This window comes from Ixodes scapularis, unplaced genomic scaffold, assembly GCF_016920785.2.
Source record: "Ixodes scapularis isolate PalLabHiFi unplaced genomic scaffold, ASM1692078v2 PGA_scaffold5__190_contigs__length_132052651, whole genome shotgun sequence".
In the NCBI taxonomy this organism is placed as follows: Eukaryota; Metazoa; Arthropoda; class Arachnida; order Ixodida; family Ixodidae; genus Ixodes; species Ixodes scapularis.
The window spans coordinates 3,079,277-3,097,254 of NW_024609880.1; the positions used below are offsets into that span (position 1 = coordinate 3,079,277).

Sequence of the window (17,978 nt, forward strand, 5' to 3'; positions counted from 1 at the left end):
GCTGGCTCGCACCTTTGCATTTAATTGCATTATAATCATTACCTTGAATTGCAAGCTTCACCCTTGTTGGTGTTAGACTGGTGGCGGCTGATAAGACCCGTTTTCTCTACTGATGTCTAACCCCTGGCTAGCTCAATTGGTAGAGCGCTCCACCTCTAATGGAGAGGTCCCGGGTTCAATACCCGGACCAGGCGGATTTTTTCGGTCGCGCACCAGTCACCTAGCTGTGTTTGGAGATTTGTGTTTGTCCTTTGTCCCTCTCGTTCCCCTTCTCCAGGGATTATTTTCGTCATTCTTGTCCAGCTGGCTCGCACCTTTGCATTTAATTGCATTATAATCATTACCTTGAATTGCAAGCTTCACCCTTGTTGGTGTTAGACTGGTGGCGGCTGACAAGACCCGTTTTCTCTACTGATGTCTAACCCCTGGCTAGCTCAATTGGTAGAGCGCTCCACCTGTAATGGAGAGGTCCCGGGTTCAATACCCGGACCAGGCGGATTTTTTCGGTCGCGCACCAGTCACCTAGCTGTGTTTGGAGATTTGTGTTTGTCCTTTGTCCCTCTCGTTCCCCTTCTCCAGGGATTATTTTCGTCATTCTTGTCCAGCTCGCTCGCACCTTTGCATTTAATTGCATTATAATTATTACCTTGAATTGCAAGCTTCGCCATTGTTGGTGTTAGACTGGTGGCGGCTGATAAGACCCGTTTGCTCTACTGATGTCTAACCCCTGGCTAGCTCAATTGGTAGAGCGCTCCACCTGTAATGGAGAGGTCCCGGGTTCGATACCCGGACCAGGCGGATTTTTCCGGTCGCGCACCAGTCACCTAGCTGTGTTTGGAGATTTGTGTTTGTCCTTTGTCCCTCTCGTTCCCCTTCTCCAGGGATTATTTTCGTCATTCTTGTCCAGCTCGGTCGCACCTTTGCATTTAATTGCATTATAATTATTACCTTGAATTGCAAGCTTCGCCATTGTTGGTGTTAGACTGGTGGCGGCTGATAAGACCCGTTTGCTCTACTGATGTCTAACCCCTGGCTAGCTCAATTGGTAGAGCGCTCCACCTGTAATGGAGAGGTCCCGGGTTCAATATCCGGACCAGGCGGATTTTTTCGGTCGCGCACCAGTCACCTAGCTGTGTTTGGAGATTTGTGTTTGTCCTCTGTCCGTCTCGTTCCCCTTCTCCAGGGATTATTTTCGTCATTCTTGTCCAGCTCGCTCGCACCTTTGCATTTAATTGCATTATAATTATTACCTTGAATTGCAAGCTTCACCCTTGTTGGTGTTAGACTGGTGGCGGCTGATAAGACCCGTTTGCTCTACTGATGTCTAACCCCTGGCTAGCTCAATTGGCAGAGCGCTCCACCTGTAATGGAGAGGTCCCGGGTTCAATATCCGGACCAGGCGGATTTTTTCGGTCGCGCACCAGTCACCTAGCTGTGTTTGGAGATTTGTGTTTGTCCTTTGTTCCTCTCGTTCCCCTTCTCCAGGGATTATTTTCGTCATTCTTGTCCAGCTCGCTCGCACCTTTGCATTTAATTGCATTATAATTATTACCTTGAATTGCAAGCTTCGCCATTGTTGGTGTTAGACTTGTGGCGGCTGATAAGACCCGTTTGCTCTACTGATGTCTAACCCCTGGCTAGCTCAATTGGTAGAGCGCTCCACCTGTAATGGAGAGGTCCCGGGTTCAATATCCGGACCAGGCGGATTTTTTCGGTCGCGCACCAGTCACCTAGCTGTGTTTGGAGATTTGTGTTTGTCCTCTGTCCCTCTCGTTCCCCTTCTCCAGGGATTATTTTCGTCATTCTTGTCCAGCTGGCTCGCACCTTTGCATTTAATTGCATTATAATCATTACCTTGAATTGCAAGCTTCACCCTTGTTGGTGTTAGACTGGTGGCGGCTGATAAGACCCGTTTTCTCTACTGATGTCTAACCCCTGGCTAGCTCAATTGGTAGAGCGCTCCACCTGTAATCGAGAGGTCCCGGGTTCAATACCCGGACCAGGCGGATTTTTTCGGTCGCGCACCAGTCACCTAGCTGTGTTTGGAGATTTGTGTTTGTCCTTTGTCCCTCTCGTTCCCCTTCTCCAGGGATTATTTTCGTCATTCTTGTCCAGCTCGCTCGCACCTTTGCATTTAATTGCATTATAATTATTACCTTGAATTGCAAGCTTCGCCATTGTTGGTGTTAGACTGGTGGCGGCTGATAAGACCCGTTTGCTCTACTGATGTCTAACCCCTGGCTGGCTCAATTGGTAGAGCGCTCCACCTGTAATGGAGAGGTCCCGGGTTCAATACCCGGACCAGGCGGATTTTTTCGGTCGCGCACCAGTCACCTAGCTGTGTTTGGAGATTTGTGTTTGTCCTTTGTCCTACTCGTTCCCCTTCTCCAGGGATTATTGTCGTCATTCTTGTCCAGCTCGCTCGCACCTTTGCATTTAATTGCATTATAATTATTACCTTGAATTGCAAGCTTCGCCATTGTTGGTGTTAGACTGGTGGCGGCTGATAAGACCCGTTTGCTCTACTGATGTCTAACCCCTGGCTAGCTCAATTGGTAGAGCGCTCCACCTGTAATGGAGAGGTCCCGGGTTCAATATCCGGACCAGGCGGATTTTTTCGGTCGCGCACCAGTCACCTAGCTGTGTTTGGAGATTTGTGTTTGTCCTTTGTCCCTCTCGTTCCCCTTCTCCAGGGATTATTTTCGTCATTCTTGTCCAGCTCGCTCGCACCTTTGCATTTAATTGCATTATAATTATTACCTTGAATTGCAAGCTTCGCCGTTGTTGGTGTTAGACTGGTGGCGGCTGATAAGACCCGTTTGCTCTACTGATGTCTAACCCCTGGCTGGCTCAATTGGTAGAGCGCTCCACCTGTAATGGAGAGGTCCCGGGTTCAATACCCGGACCAGGCGGATTTTTTCGGTCGCGCACCAGTCACCTAGCTGTGTTTGGAGATTTGTGTTTGTCCTTTGTCCCTCTCGTTCCCCTTCTCCAGGGATTATTTTCGTCATTCTTGTCCAGCTAGCTCGCACCTTTGCATTTAATTGCATTATAATTATTACCTTGAATTGCAAGCTTCGCCATTGTTGGTGTTAGACTGGTGGCGGCTGATAAGACCCGTTTGCTCTACTGATGTCTAACCCCTGGCTGGCTCAATTGGTAGAGCGCTCCACCTGTAATGGAGAGGTCCCGGGTTCAATACCCGGACCAGGCGGATTTTTTCGGTCGCGCACCAGTCACCTAGCTGTGTTTGGAGATTTGTGTTTGTCCTTTGTCCCTCTCGTTCCCCTTCTCCAGGGATTATTTTCGTCATTCTTGTCCAGCTCGCTCGCACCTTTGCATTTAATTGCATTATAATTATTACCTTGAATTGCAAGCTTCGCCATTGTTGGTGTTAGACTGGTGGCGGCTGATAAGACCCGTTTGCTCTACTGATGTCTAACCCCTGGCTGGCTCAATTGGTAGAGCGCTCCACCTGTAATGGAGAGGTCCCGGGTTCAATACCCGGACCAGGCGGATTTTTTCGGTCGCGCACCAGTCACCTAGCTGTGTTTGGAGATTTGTGTTTGTCCTTTGTCCCTCTCGTTCCCCTTCTCCAGGGATTATTTTCGTCATTCTTGTCCAGCTAGCTCGCACCTTTGCATTTAATTGCATTATAATTATTACCTTGAATTGCAAGCTTCGCCATTGTTGGTGTTAGACTGGTGGCGGCTGATAAGACCCGTTTGCTCTACTGATGTCTAACCCCTGGCTAGCTCAATTGGTAGAGCGCTCCACCTGTAATGGAGAGGTCCCGGGTTCAATATCCGGACCAGGCGGATTTTTTCGGTCGCGCACCAGTCACCTAGCTGTGTTTGGAGATTTGTGTTTGTCCTCTGTCCCTCTCGTTCCCCTTCTCCAGGGATTATTTTCGTCATTCTTGTCCAGCTCGCTCGCACCTTTGCATTTAATTGCATTATAATCATTACCTTGAATTGCAAGCTTCACCCTTGTTGGTGTTAGACTGGTGGCGGCTGATAAGACCCGTTTTCTCTACTGATGTCTAACCCCTGGCTAGCTCAATTGGTAGAGCGCTCCACCTGTAATGGAGAGGTCCCGGGTTCAATACCCGGACCAGGCGGATTTTTTCGGTCGCGCACCAGTCACCTAGCTGTGTTTGGAGATTTGTGTTTGTCCTTTGTCCCTCTCGTTCCCCTTCTCCAGGGATTATTTTCGTCATTCTTGTCCAGCTCGCTCGCACCTTTGCATTTAATTGCATTATAATTATTACCTTGAATTGCAAGCTTCGCCATTGTTGGTGTTAGACTGGTGGCGGCTGATAAGACCCGTTTGCTCTACTGATGTCTAACCCCTGGCTAGCTCAATTGGTAGAGCGCTCCAGCTGTAATGGAGAGGTCCCGGGTTCAATACCCGGACCAGGCGGATTTTTTCGGTCGCGCACCAGTCACCTAGCTGTGTTTGGAGATTTGTGTTTGTCCTTTGTCCCTCTCGTTCCCCTTCTCCAGGGATTATTTTCGTCATTCTTGTCCAGCTCGCTCGCACCTTTGCATTTAATTGCATTATAATTATTACCTTGAATTGCAAGCTTCGCCATTGTTGGTGTTAGACTGGTGGCGGCTGATAAGACCCGTTTGCTCTACTGATGTCTAACCCCTGGCTAGCTCAATTGGTAGAGCGCTCCACCTGTAATGGAGAGGTCCCGGGTTCAATACCCGCACCAGGCGGATTTTTTCGGTCGCGCACCAGTCACCTAGCTGTGTTTGGAGATTTGTGTTTGTCCTTTGTGCCTCTCGTTCCCCTTCTCCAGGGATTATTTTCGTCATTCTTGTCCAGCTCGCTCGCACCTTTGCATTTAATTGCATTATAATTATTACCTTGAATTGCAAGCTTCGCCATTGTTGGTGTTAGACTGGTGGCGGCTGATAAGACCCGTTTGCTCTACTGATGTCTAACCCCTGGCTAGCTCAATTGGTAGAGCGCTCCACCTGTAATGGAGAGGTCCCGGGTTCAATACCCGGACCAGGCGGATTTTTTCGGTCGCGCACCAGTCACCTAGCTGTGTTTGGAGATTTGTGTTTGTCCTTTGTCCCTCTCGTTCCCCTTCTCCAGGGATTATTTTCGTCATTCTTGTCCAGCTCGCTCGCACCTTTGCATTTAATTGCATTATAATTATTACCATGAATTGCAAGCTTCGCCATTGTTGGTGTTAGACTGGTGGCGGCTGATAAGACCCGTTTGCTCTACTGATGTCTAACCCCTGGCTAGCTCAATTGGTAGAGCGCTCCACCTGTAATGGAGAGGTCCCGGGTTCAATACCCGGACCAGGCGGATTTTTTCGGTCGCGCACCAGTCACCTAGCTGTGTTTGGAGATTTGTGTTTGTCCTTTGTCCCTCTCGTTCCCCTTCTCCAGGGATTATTTTCGTCATTCTTGTCCAGCTCGCTCGCACCTTTGCATTTAATTGCATTATAATTATTACCTTGAATTGCAAGCTTCGCCATTGTTGGTGTTAGACTGGTGGCGGCTGATAAGACACGTTTGCTCTACTGATGTCTAACCCCTGGCTAGCTCAATTGGTAGAGCGCTCCACCTGTAATGGAGAGGTCCCGGGTTCAATACCCGGACCAGGCGGATTTTTTCGGTCGCGCACCAGTCACCTAGCTGTGTTTGGAGATTTGTGTTTGTCCTTTGTCCCTCTCGTTCCCCTTCTCCAGGGATTATTTTCCTCATTCTTGTCCAGCTCGCTCGCACCTTTGCATTTAATTGCATTATAATTATTACCTTGAATTGCAAGCTTCGCCATTGTTGGTGTTAGACTGGTGGCGGCTGATAAGACCCGTTTGCTCTACTGATGTCTAACCCCTGGCTAGCTCAATTGGTAGAGCGCTCCACCTGTAATGGAGAGGTCCCGGGTTCAATACCCGGACCAGGCGGATTTTTTCGGTCGCGCACCAGTCACCTAGCTGTGTTTGGAGATTTGTGTTTGTCCTTTGTCCCTCTCGTTCCCCTTCTCCAGGGATTATTTTCGTCATTCTTGTCCAGCTCGCTCGCACCTTTGCATTTAATTGCATTATAAGGATTCTAGAACACAAAAGAGCTGTCAAGGATTATTTGCCAAATTCTGAACTCGCTAAACACGTGAAAGAATATAAGAATTCTTTCCCTCAATGGATGCACACATCGGAACTTAGAAGAGAAAGGAATCCGTTTAAGACGCTGATAAGCGAGGCTCTGCGGGCCACGGCCGTTGGATATTGCATTAGCTAGCCCTCAATATCCTTGGACAAGGAGACAAGGGTTTTCCTAATTGTACAATTTTTTTATCGTGTTAAGTCGGTTTTATTTTTTTTTTTTTTGTGTGTGTGGGGCTGACAGTTGTCGTTTTCAAAGCGAGGATGAGTTATTATCTGTACTAACAAAAACAAAAAAAAATGTTTTGGCTGGGTCACCTTTTTGAGGTGATGGGTCGTCCCACTTTTCTTGTTTTGTTGGCTCAAGGCGGGGTGACTTCCAAATTTATAAGGAGCTGTTCCGGTGTATAAACTTTGCAGCTGTTTTTAATGTTTCAGTGTGTTTGTCCCTTTCTTTTCCCCAGTCTCAGTTCTTTTTAATGTATGAACGTGCGCAAGCTATTCTGCGCCACAACCGTTATTTTTGCATTGGTTCGTTGTTGTTCCTCGTATTTATAAACGATGTTTTAAACTGTATAAGATTTTCTAAGGTGCTCTTAAGTGCAGATGACTTAAAGGTATTCTCACATGTCTGTTCCGGAAACGAATGAGAAGCGCTGCAGTCTGCCATTTTGAGTATTTGAAAGTGGTGCTCGTTGAACCGATTGCCAATGAACACAAACAAAACAAACTTTGTACGTTTTTAAGGCGTAGATATCATTTACACATAAAGTATAAGTTAAAAAACAGTACTATTACACGAGCTAATTTCATCAGGGTCGTTTGTGTGTTAGTACTTTGCCAACTATCGGTCGAATCCCATGATAATAACATTTGTAGCACCGGTTTTAAGTTGCTTCGTACAATTTCACGTATGGCTCGAAAAATTCGAGCACCCGGTGCCGTGTTACGTTTATTTTGCATTGTATGGGCCCCGTCTTGAATTTGCTTCCGCCTTGTAGAACAGTTTATTGGAAAGTGAATGTAAGCGTATTAAAGTGGTAAGAAGGCGCTTGAATCGCGCAGTTTATGATATGCATTTTCACGGGAGACTATCATCCGTATACCATTCTCTTGTTAGGCTTTTGAATCTCAGCGAATTACGTGGGTGTAGCCCGAAACAACCAATTCCCGTTTGAACCCTTCCCGTTTCGACCCACTTACGAAACGACCTTGCGTTTGAGTTTTCCCGTTTTGACCCATTTCCGAGACTACCTTCCCGTTTGGACCTGCCCTGTTTTCTCCTTGCCATTTGTATACATCCCTTTTGAGCCCGTTCTCAAAACTCCCTTCTTATTTGAATCCGTACTCGAACCACCTTTGCGTTTGAACCCGTCCCGTTTCAACCCATTTGTATAAGGCACTGCGCATCTCAACCTCTTAGCCAAAAGTTTCAATCGTTCTAACCCCAGTCTGCGCGCGTTTTTTGTTTAGGAATATATACTGAAATATTTTTCATGTCAACGTATTCTTAAAATATACGACCATTTGAGACAAGTTTCAACGTAATATATTCATACTTCAACCACTCAAAACATTTTATTTTATTTTATTTTTTCAATATGGTCATTACAACGTGCAACCGCGAAAAGGACTATGTACACTGCGCAACACTGGCTGCATTTACATTAATGCGACCTTAGCGCATCGAATCGATTTGACTATTTCGATTGGGGTAGAAGAGGAAGGAGAAAAAAAACAGGGTGCGTGTGATTGGTCCCTGCTCGATTCGGTGCGCTACGATCGCATTAATGTAAAGCCGGCTAGTGTTACCCCGACCGCGTTTTTGTCGCTTTTTTTAAATTTTATTTCAAATTGGTATCAGTAGAAACCAAATTTTAGCGCTTAGGTTTGTGGCTCAGATAAACACTTCCAAAGACACTAATAGTTTTGATGGCAGCGTTTCGATTCCATGAGATAAACAGCAAAAACCGACGGTCGCTTGTCCGCGTTAACAGTTTCGCTTTCTGTAGAATAGACCCTTTCCGAAATTCAGTGCCATCTGATGGTTTGTAAAGCAGTTTAGGTTTTGCCATATCAATGGGGGAAATGAACTTGTCTCGGCACCGTCACTTTCGCAAGTCAACAGCACGCGAGGAATTGTTCAGTGAGTTCTTTCTCGATCACTTTCAGTTCGACGGTGACCAAGAACCTGCATTCAGAACAAAGCTCCTACTCACTCAGATGCCTCGAGAAAATTTTATACACTAAATTGCTTTAAAGGAGATTGTGTGCCGCACACAGGTTGACTGAATCTGAATTATTAGAAATAAACGCTTACGTACTCTTGCGTTCCATTCCTGCGTCACGTCGTACTGACCCCCCGAATGTAGAGGCCTCGCAAGATCCGCTTAGGAGCATCTTCAACGTCTTTTTTTATCAGTCACTAGAAGGCCGCCATTGGTATGGCACAGATGCCGTTCCACTGATGATGATAGTGATCAAAGTGGCCAGACTGAATTTCGGAAAGGGTCTATTAGGCATCCTAGAATAACGTACTCAGGTGCTTTGAGTAAGCTAAAATTTTAACGACGCGGGGGGGGGGGGGGGGGGGGAAGGAAGGACAGGTTTTCAGATTGCGACGCTATTTTTCGAGTATCCAACGCGCTCGAGTACGTTATGCTGAAGCATTCTAATAGTGCACTAAATATTTTGGAGAGCGATACGTCAGACAGGTTGACAGGCGTACAATAGCGTCTTTATTTTTATTTTTTTTGCAATTTCGAAAACTGAATCCTTACGCATACAGAAAAATATCATTGAGCACAAAATGCTTTCGCCTTGTTTAGGAAGTCAACGGGGGAATTTTGCCATCAAAAAGCTAACACTCCAATTTTGATAGTTTGCGGTCTCTGATGACTCCCTTAAGCCCTTGGTCCACGCGGCACAACCGTTTGCAAGCCGCTGAAAAGATATCCTTGTCAAGGCCTCATCCCGTTTGATGAGATCGACGAAGCTGTAAATGTTCGGATGGACCGCGCCTCACACAGCGTTTATCTTACGGTGCCAGGACTCCGTGCGGTTTTTGGTCCGTGGACCTCGGTTTCTGTGGCCGTTCCACCGTTAAACGGAAAAAGGGTCATTCCTCGGGTGCCATCAAAATAGTCAAGCGCGAGCGGAGACATCCCGTCCAGGTGACCGCGGTGACTGCAATGCTCGTTCGCAGCACTGCAGGCAGCAAAAACACCAGAAAAGCGTGCAAAAAGTAATTTCTCATGATCAACTCTCCGAGGTTGTTTCGGGAGAGGGCAAAATTAAGTCTCCAAGGAGGACATACGCTGGACGCTAGAACCGACCCAACTGATAGCCAGCGGTGGTCGAAGGGGGAAGGTTGTCTCGCGATAGGGCGAAATGGGAAAAAGATGATACGATTAGGTCGTCTTGAGCCGGGTTGGAACGGAAAGGTACAAACGGGAAGGTTGAGATGGGAAGGAGTCGAAACGGTAACCACCCTAATAGGTGGTCGTAGGGATTGCCAAGATGTAGTGTTTTTACAAAAACTTATCCAACGTCATACTGATGTACCGAATCATTTGAGCAGCATAAGGCTACGCATCCCAGCAAAATTCACGCGTGAACGCGAAGGGTTTACGCGTGAATTCCCCTGCCCGCAATTTGAAGGATCACCATTTACATCGAAATCAGATTTTTTGCAATAGCCATGTTCAGATCATTTTTTCCATGCCTCATTTTGACTTTAAATAGCGTTATGAACGGGTAAGTTCATTATTATGACAAACTTTCTAACGGGGTATTTATGAGTTTCATGGCTTTGCATGATAATTCTTTTTGTATGTGGAAGTTACTTCGGCTGTGCACCAATGTCAAAATTTTCAGGGTGCTTTTTTGGCACGTAAAAACATTAACATCAACATCAAGTAGTTGTACTGCCGTGCCGGTTGACTAACATTTGAAAGGGCTGAGAATCAGATATTCTCACGAGGTAATACTCAGCTTAAAATAAAACAGAGTAATGCAAAATGTATGAACATGTTATATGAGCAGAGCTCTATTTTCTGAAGAAATGAATCCATGATATTAAACTTGTTTTTTGCGCCTGTAGGATTGAAGGCGGAGCAATGAGGCTCGAAGCCACGGGACGCACACTGGCCGTGTCCCTGGGAGTCTCAGGTCTCCTGCAGCCCGCGTGCCGCGTGTTTGAGAGCCCAGCCATATACTATGCTTCAGTTGTTCTATCTCCTGGCAATAACCTCACTGTGTTTCCTTTTCGAACCAGTATGACGGAAAGGGGGTTGAGGAAAAGACAAGTTGCGCCCTAACTCCAAAAAGCTGTCATCTTGAAACATCAAGGTCAATTTTAGGGACCTTCAACTCGGAGGAGACAGTGGAGTATCTCACTCAACAATTTGGGAAAGAGTGATACTTTAGTATAGATGTGGAAGACGTTTACTCCTCACCACATTATCAATCGTTTACATCAGTGAAAGGGTGTATTGAAGTTAATGAACAGATGGCGTTCAGACGTTCTAAAAGTGTAACCCTGAAAAGCTTTATTGAGTTGTTGCTGTTCCACCTGCTGTCAATAATATTCGGGTGGCGGGATGGATGCTACCGGCAACAGTCAGGGGTGCGTATTGGGTCCTGTGTACCCTCCTATTTAAGTGACATTTACTTCAATGAGGTGGATTGGGCAATCGAAAGAGCGCTTGGTGGGGCAAGTGTTACCAACGCAGTCTGCTACATAAACGACTTTTTTGTGTTTTCTCGAAGGAGATGGATAATCGGAAACGCAAGTGGACAAAGTGGTGGATACATTTACAGAGCTCTCGGGGGAAGCCTCATATTTATCTTTGAGGTTCCAAAAGAAAGAGTACTCCAGTACCTGCACTTCTCTCTACCTTTCTAGAAGATTGCCATATTCCCTTAACTTATTGCCCAAAATCAAAGAAGGGTAATTTGCACTACATGTCGGCCCACTCAGAAAATGTAGAGAGGGGCACTGGTATGCCATGTCTATCCTCAGCCCTAAAAAAATCATGCCTCCACACTCTGAGACAGCTTTAAAACACAAGCTCACTGGCTAAACAAAGTTGGCAATCTATCGGCACTAATTTCATACGTGTCAAGAATACTGCTAAATATGATTAAGGGCTGTAGGTCTACCAAACGTGTTCTAGAAAAGAAGAGACCAGTCGTCAACCCATATTTACGAAGGATTTCAGACGAATTAAAAGAAAATACTTTCAGCCGTTATAGAATCCTTGTAGTCTTTTTTTTTTTTTTTTGTCAGGTAAAATAGGCCAGGTTTATCGCAAAAAAAAAATAGCAAGGGAAGAGTATTGAGTAGTGTAAAGAATTCCACTCTCGTGTGGCCTCACCTATGTTTGGTAGGTGGACGCTGCCTGAACGGTGAGCTTCGAAAACTCATGTATTCTCTAGAATCCACTGTGGGAGGACAGTTCCCGCAGCATAGAGTGTCTGTGAGAACCGCCACTTAGTCCTACCGCCATTCTAGGACGGCACAAGAAAAAAGGTGACACGCGAAGTGCAAGAGGCATTTCACATCCACAGTGGGAGAGAAAACTGCAGAGGCTTGGCGTCAGTCGTGTTGTCTAGGGTCGGGCTGGAATCCCTTAAGATGACAATGAAGGGCCAGCGCGTGCTGTAGTGAGCAGCTATCATGGGTGGAAGATTCACGTGTGAATGTGTGCGTTGCGTGTTTTTGTCTTCTTTTCTATTAGTAAAAAACCCTGATATGTATGCCTCTTTGCTGGATCGCGTTTGCTTAGCTCCGCCTATGCACAGGAATGTGGCCACGGTCTGCCATCTTTTTGGTAGAGTTGTAATATCTCTAGCCATTATAGTAATATGGTCGGCAGCGCTGTGGCGGCAGGCTGACATAAAAATAGCCGCGGGTCAAGTGCACTGCACCGTGGGAGATATTTCGTGCTTGAATAAAATCGCTTGACAAACCGGATTCTTGAAACAAGTGGATGCGACTGTCGTCGTAATCGTCGTCGTGGTTGTTGTTTTGTCAAACCACTTCAATCAAGCACGAAATATTACCCACGGCTATTTTTATGGCAATCTGTCACCACGGCTTCCACAACTGCCACAACGCTCTCTGCCATGGAGACTGACCACGGCCGCATACGCGGGGCGGGCAAGCGCGATTCAGCAAATAGTCATAGCGATCACTCGGAAAAGCGAGTAGTTACGAGTCAGCGCTTGTCCTGTCGTCGCTCTCCAGAATCCAGGCATCTTCACCCCTGATCATTTAGATCTGGATGTGCATCGTACCGGCGTGCTGTCTTATGTATCACTACTGCATAGTGATACAATTGTACCTCAATGTACTAGAATACGGGGTAAGGTTGGGACAGGCGCGGCTCGGCAATGGGAGCTTCTGAGGATACGCCTGTAGCCAATAATCGCGAAGCTGCAGTCAAGAGCGCAGCAGAAAGTCACTGCAGCCGGCACGTGCAGCCGCGCGTGCACGTGCACGCGGAGCACGCGCACAAGCACCACCATACTCGCGTGAGGCGTGTGGTGTAGATCGTGATCAGGGATGGGCAGTATTTCAAATACAAGTATTTGAAATACGTACTTAAAATACTTTGTGTATTTTGCATTTGTATATAATTAAAAATTGGGTAATGTATTTGACGTGTGTATCTAAATACTAAAACGTGGGTATTTCAAATACAATTGTAATTAAATACAATTTTGGGGGCGAAAATACGTCCCTCAAATTGATTGTCACGACTCATTTTGCTCATCGTAAGACGTGTCAAGAGCAGAAAGAAAACTACGTTCTGCACCGAATGCAGTGTCTCTCAATCAAGCACAAGCGTTTAGTGACTTTGTGATTACGGTGCTAGTCCAGGGCAAGAATAGTGACGAAATCGACGTTCACAGGCAGACTGGCTAAATAAGTGCCTGTGACAACTTGTGATGCTTTCCAGCCTGATTTCTATCGATATTTTTGCCTGGAACATTCTAAATGGGCGGGTCGTCCACATTTTCGTAACTGGTGCGAGTTGCAACAATAAAAAATTCTCTGGCTAGTGCTACGCGTCTTGGTCGTCTCAGCTCTTCGTTGGTCTATACCAAAATGCAATCGACAAAAAAAAGCTGCTTGAAGCTCTGTCATTTTTAACCTATTACATCCAAGCTGATTACATTTTTTTATTATATTTCTATTACGTTACTAGAGCCTCGCACACTAACTCCCGAGTGTGCGATGCAAAACTAAAATGAGATACCCAGAAACCCGTTGCAGGTGCTTTGAAGTCGCTGACGCAAATTTTGAGGAAAGAGGTTGGAAAAGTATTTGGAGGATACCAAATACATTTGGTTGTATTTGTATGTTGTACATAAATGCTTTTTTGGAAATGTAATTAGATTTGTAATTAAATACATTTTTGACGAAGTATTTTGTATTTGTATTTCGATACATATTTGCATGTATTTTGCCCATCTCTGATCGCGATACATGTCGACACCGGCGCATCGGCAGTAAGGTCAGTATATATGATGCTGATTGTGCGCGTGCTCCGCGCGCGCGAGCAAGCGCGGCTCCACATGCGGCCTGCAGTTATTTTCTGCTGCCCTGTCGACTCCAGCGCCGTGATTATGGTTTACTCGCGCAGCCTCACATGCTCCCATTGCCGCGCCTTGCCGGTCCAAATACTAGACTTTTATTCTAGTGCACTGCAGTTGTGCTGCACTGCCTCTCATCTATAGTGGGTAACGATGTCGCCATGCTCATCCAGACTAACCTCCCGCTGTTTAAAGAACTAAAGACCAACTACTGTCGTGTATGCTGCTCTTTTGTCCTTGTCTTGTGCGCTGTTTTTGTTCACTATGTATAACAACCAGCAACTAGCTCAGCTTCCAACTTCACTATAAACAATTTTTACACACGCAGAATTAAAGAGAAAGGTCACAGCAAACGGACCCCCCCCCCCCCCCCCCCCTCCTTCTGAATCCACCACTGCACACTAAGATGTTGGCGACTCGCCTCGCAGTCAGTCACTATGAAATGGTAACAAGAATGGCGGCCGTTAGTTTGAATAAAATGTTTTGAAAATTTACTTAAGTCGGGGTCTCAAAGGTCATAAATCACACAGAACACAGTCTGCATGCAGTTTCGAACGCGAGTCACCGCGAGATCCGTGCTTCGAATGACGTGTGGCAATAAGGTCATGGAGAAAACTTGACACGCGGCTATTCGGACCCCAGATATTGCGGTGATTCGTGTTTGCAGACTGTCTCTTGTATGATGTATTATGAGCACTGTGACCCCCCAATCTTTACGGTATCGTTAACGAGTGTTGTATTGTTTTAGTGTTTGTAATAATCTAGAGATAGCTTCTACGCGGTCCTAAATAATGTTTTGAGACGTTCATCGAGCTAGAGTGAAAAGTTCGCGACCAACACTCTTCGGTAACAGTTCAAATTTGACCTAAATACTTTTTTTCTTTTGGCGGGGAGGGGGGCTATTACAAATGAGACGATTGATGCGCGTCATTTTTAAAGCAGCCTATTGTTCCGGAGTGATTGAAGCACATTATTTTAAAGTACTGGTAATATAATCATGTCGTATTACACCTGAGACTGCGGTGGAAGAAATCGGAAGAACTTTCAGTAGAAGGAACAGACACAGAGAACGTCTCAAACTCAGCTAACTGGTTTATTTCTCAAATAGCCTTTAAGTACCCACGGAACTTTTTCCCAACCACACTCTACAGATAAACTCCTTTGTTCCAGACATTTCAAACCGGATGGATACAAAAGATACAAAACAACCCACACATGGGACGAGGACTTAACAATGGGACACTGCGGATCATCGCAGTGACCTTGACAGAGATATGTCCCGAATTATCCTAACAGTCGCGTCAAAGCGCACAAAAAAAAAAAAAAAAAAAAAAAAAACCACACACAGGTGGTCTTTAAACCGTGGCAACGCACCCAGACAAAAAAAAAAAAAAAAAAAACCACAACTAACACTTTTTTTTTCCCCTTTTTCCCCCTTTCCTTTCTTTAGGAAAACACACCCAAGTGATCTCGAAATCGCGATCACAAGCACATTTAAAAAAAAAAAAAAAAATTTTTAGATGTATATACACATATACATTGCCTCTCCCCCACCTTCTTCTCGTAAACCGAATGCGTTCGTTCAAAGTCTGAGGAACTTTTTGCAGTTGCGTCCAAGTTGCATCGATGCTTGGCTTATGCAGTTTCCGATAGAACTTATTCTTATTGTTTCTTTAACGACCCTCTTAATGTCATTTCGCTCTTTATGCAGAACTTCTGTCTCTGACCAATGCGCATTACAATTATTGCATTCCTCTATGTGCTTTGCTATTTCGGAGTTCGGCGCATGCGTGCGTACATTTCTCTGGTGTTCTAGTAACCTGTCATTAAAGCATCTTGAAGTTTGTCCCACGTACTTAAATCCACATGTCAACGGAATCTCATATACTACACTCTCTTTGCAAGGAACTGAAGGTTCCCGATGGGCCTTCTGGCAACCCTTGTGGTCCGACTGAAAGGGCGTCAACCTGCTCAATTTTAAATCTGAAGAAAAAACTACGTCCACGCCGAACTTTTTTGCGAGAGCCTTTAGGTTGTGGGAAATCCCGTGGAAATACGGGATTACTGCTATCTTCTTTCTTGCTTCCTTTTCCCGTGGTTCGTTGTTAAATTTCAGTTCTAATTGTCTTTTAATGAATTCTTCTTCATAACCGGCAGATTCTAGCCTCCTCGACTGTTCTTTCACAGCACTACTCATAAAACGAGCGCATGATTTACCCAACGCGTTTGTTACTAAGGACTTAACTACCCCTGCTTTAATCGACTTGGCGTGACAACTCTTTTTACTTAACCCAGGTTTTCCGGCTTTTTTCCCGTATTCCCAACAAAGACGTTCGACATGTACGCGTAAATCTAGAAACTGCAGGATCCCATTTTCAGGTTTTTCAGTTGTAAACCTAAGCTCCGGAGCTGCTGTTTTTATAATCGATTCCAAAACCTGAGCCTCATTCCCTCGAAAAGCGCAAATAAAAATATCATCCACGTACCTTTTAACAATGCACCCATTCAAGTTATTTTCTTTAAGTGTTTCACTTACACTACTATCTAAGGTGTTAAGATAGATTTCTGCTAACATCGGAGCCACCGAAGATCCAATGCATACACCATCTTTTTGAACATATTTCTGCCCATTATATTCAACAACTGTTGCTTGAAGGTACAAATCAAGAAGTGAAAGGAAACTGTCGACGGCGATGCCCGTCCTGGACTGAAAGTTTACCAGGTTTAACTCTAGCACTTGCCGAACTCTTTGCATCAAGCGCACTTTCTCAAGCGAATAGTATAGATCCTTAATGTCCATTGACATTACAGTGCATTGTCTTCCATGAAAGCCCTCTAGAACATCAATTAGGGCCTCTGAATTTCTCAGTGAAAGACTCCCCTCCAGTTGAATTACATTCAACCCTCTTTGCAAAAATTTCGAGACGCTACACTGCCACGTTCCGAGTTCGTTGATTACTGTGCGAAAAGGCATATCCGGTTTGTGATCTTTCAAAAAAAATTTTAGACTTAACGAAGACCTTGTTTGGTTAACTACTTGTTTTGCCAAATTATCCATCTCATCTTCCTTGAAGATTTCAACAATATTCTTCTTAATTTTCTTAATGTTCCCTTTCCACTCAATGAAGAGTGCGCCGAGGGCTTCGTCTGCCTTTCTTCTGAACACTGTCTCGGGAAGGACACCGAACATACCACTTTTGTCAGTCTGCAGCAGACGCAGCGATCCCCTTTCTAGTTCCTTCACGGCAGCGCTTATGACACGAAAATCTCTCTTTTCAGTTCGAAAGCTATCATTCATCAGTTTGTCCATTCTATCAACAGCACAATCCACGAACGTGGCTCTTTCATCATGACCCGTCACTTTCGAAATAGTCTGAATTGCGGAAAACACATCTACCCTTGAAGGTTTCACGTTCATGCAAAACTTTGGGCCATTCCCCAGTGTTTGTTCCGTCTTTCTAGAAATGGACACCTCGCATGGGTTCACCACGTGCGGTATAGTCAGATTGGACTGATTGTTGATGTCTGGTAGTCTTCCACATGCTGTCGTCGGATTTCCTTTGGATGCTCCTTAACACTGTTCTTCGCTTTACGCTCCAAAGACTGTCAAAAAGTACCTTTTTTCCTGCGTTCCAGCGTTGGAAGTCCTGATCGTGCTTGTATTGCTGGCCCCGAAGGATGGTCCAGATGCGCTCACAGGCCCGTCGTAGTTCATCAATTCTCTTGGTCGCACCTTGTCTGTATGCCTTGATAATCTTCTTTTTGGAGCTCCATGGGAATCTTGAGGATGATAGATGTTTGAAGAGGTTCGGATCCACATACCTCTTTCTCAAACTGATGCCCAGGAAAGCGACCTCCGCTTCCAATTCAGCCAAACGTCGTCCCAGGTTGTCGAGTACCGTGAATGCTTGAAGGAGCAGCGGGGTTGGTTGGGGTACAGCTGCGGGGCCATGGTTGAAGGGAAATAAGCCTGCTTCCGGAACTATTAGTGAAAAGACGGTGAGAGTGCAGGCGAGCTGGTGGTAGCTAATCATGTCGTATTACACCTGAGACTGCGGTGGAAGAAATCGGAAGAACTTTCAGTAGAAGGAACAGACACAGAGAACGTCTCAAACTCAGCTAACTGGTTTATTTCTCAAACAGCCTTTAAGTACCCACGGAACTTTTTCCCAACCACACTCTACAGATAAACTCCTTTGTTGCAGACATTTCAAACCGGATGGATACAAAAGATACAAAACAACCC

At 45.5% G+C, this 17,978-nt stretch overlaps 1 non-coding gene and 1 pseudogene across 1 annotated transcript; one reads left to right on the forward strand and one right to left on the reverse strand.

The window, feature by feature from the left end:
* Positions 1-121: 121 nt before the first annotated feature.
* Positions 122-194, forward strand: Trnar-ucu. The gene has a single exon. It is a non-coding gene; the product is annotated as a tRNA-Arg (tRNA).
* A 16,011-nt stretch (positions 195-16,205) lies between these two features.
* Positions 16,206-17,684, reverse strand: LOC120843518 (annotated as a pseudogene).
* Between the last annotated feature and the right edge of the window lie 294 nt (positions 17,685-17,978).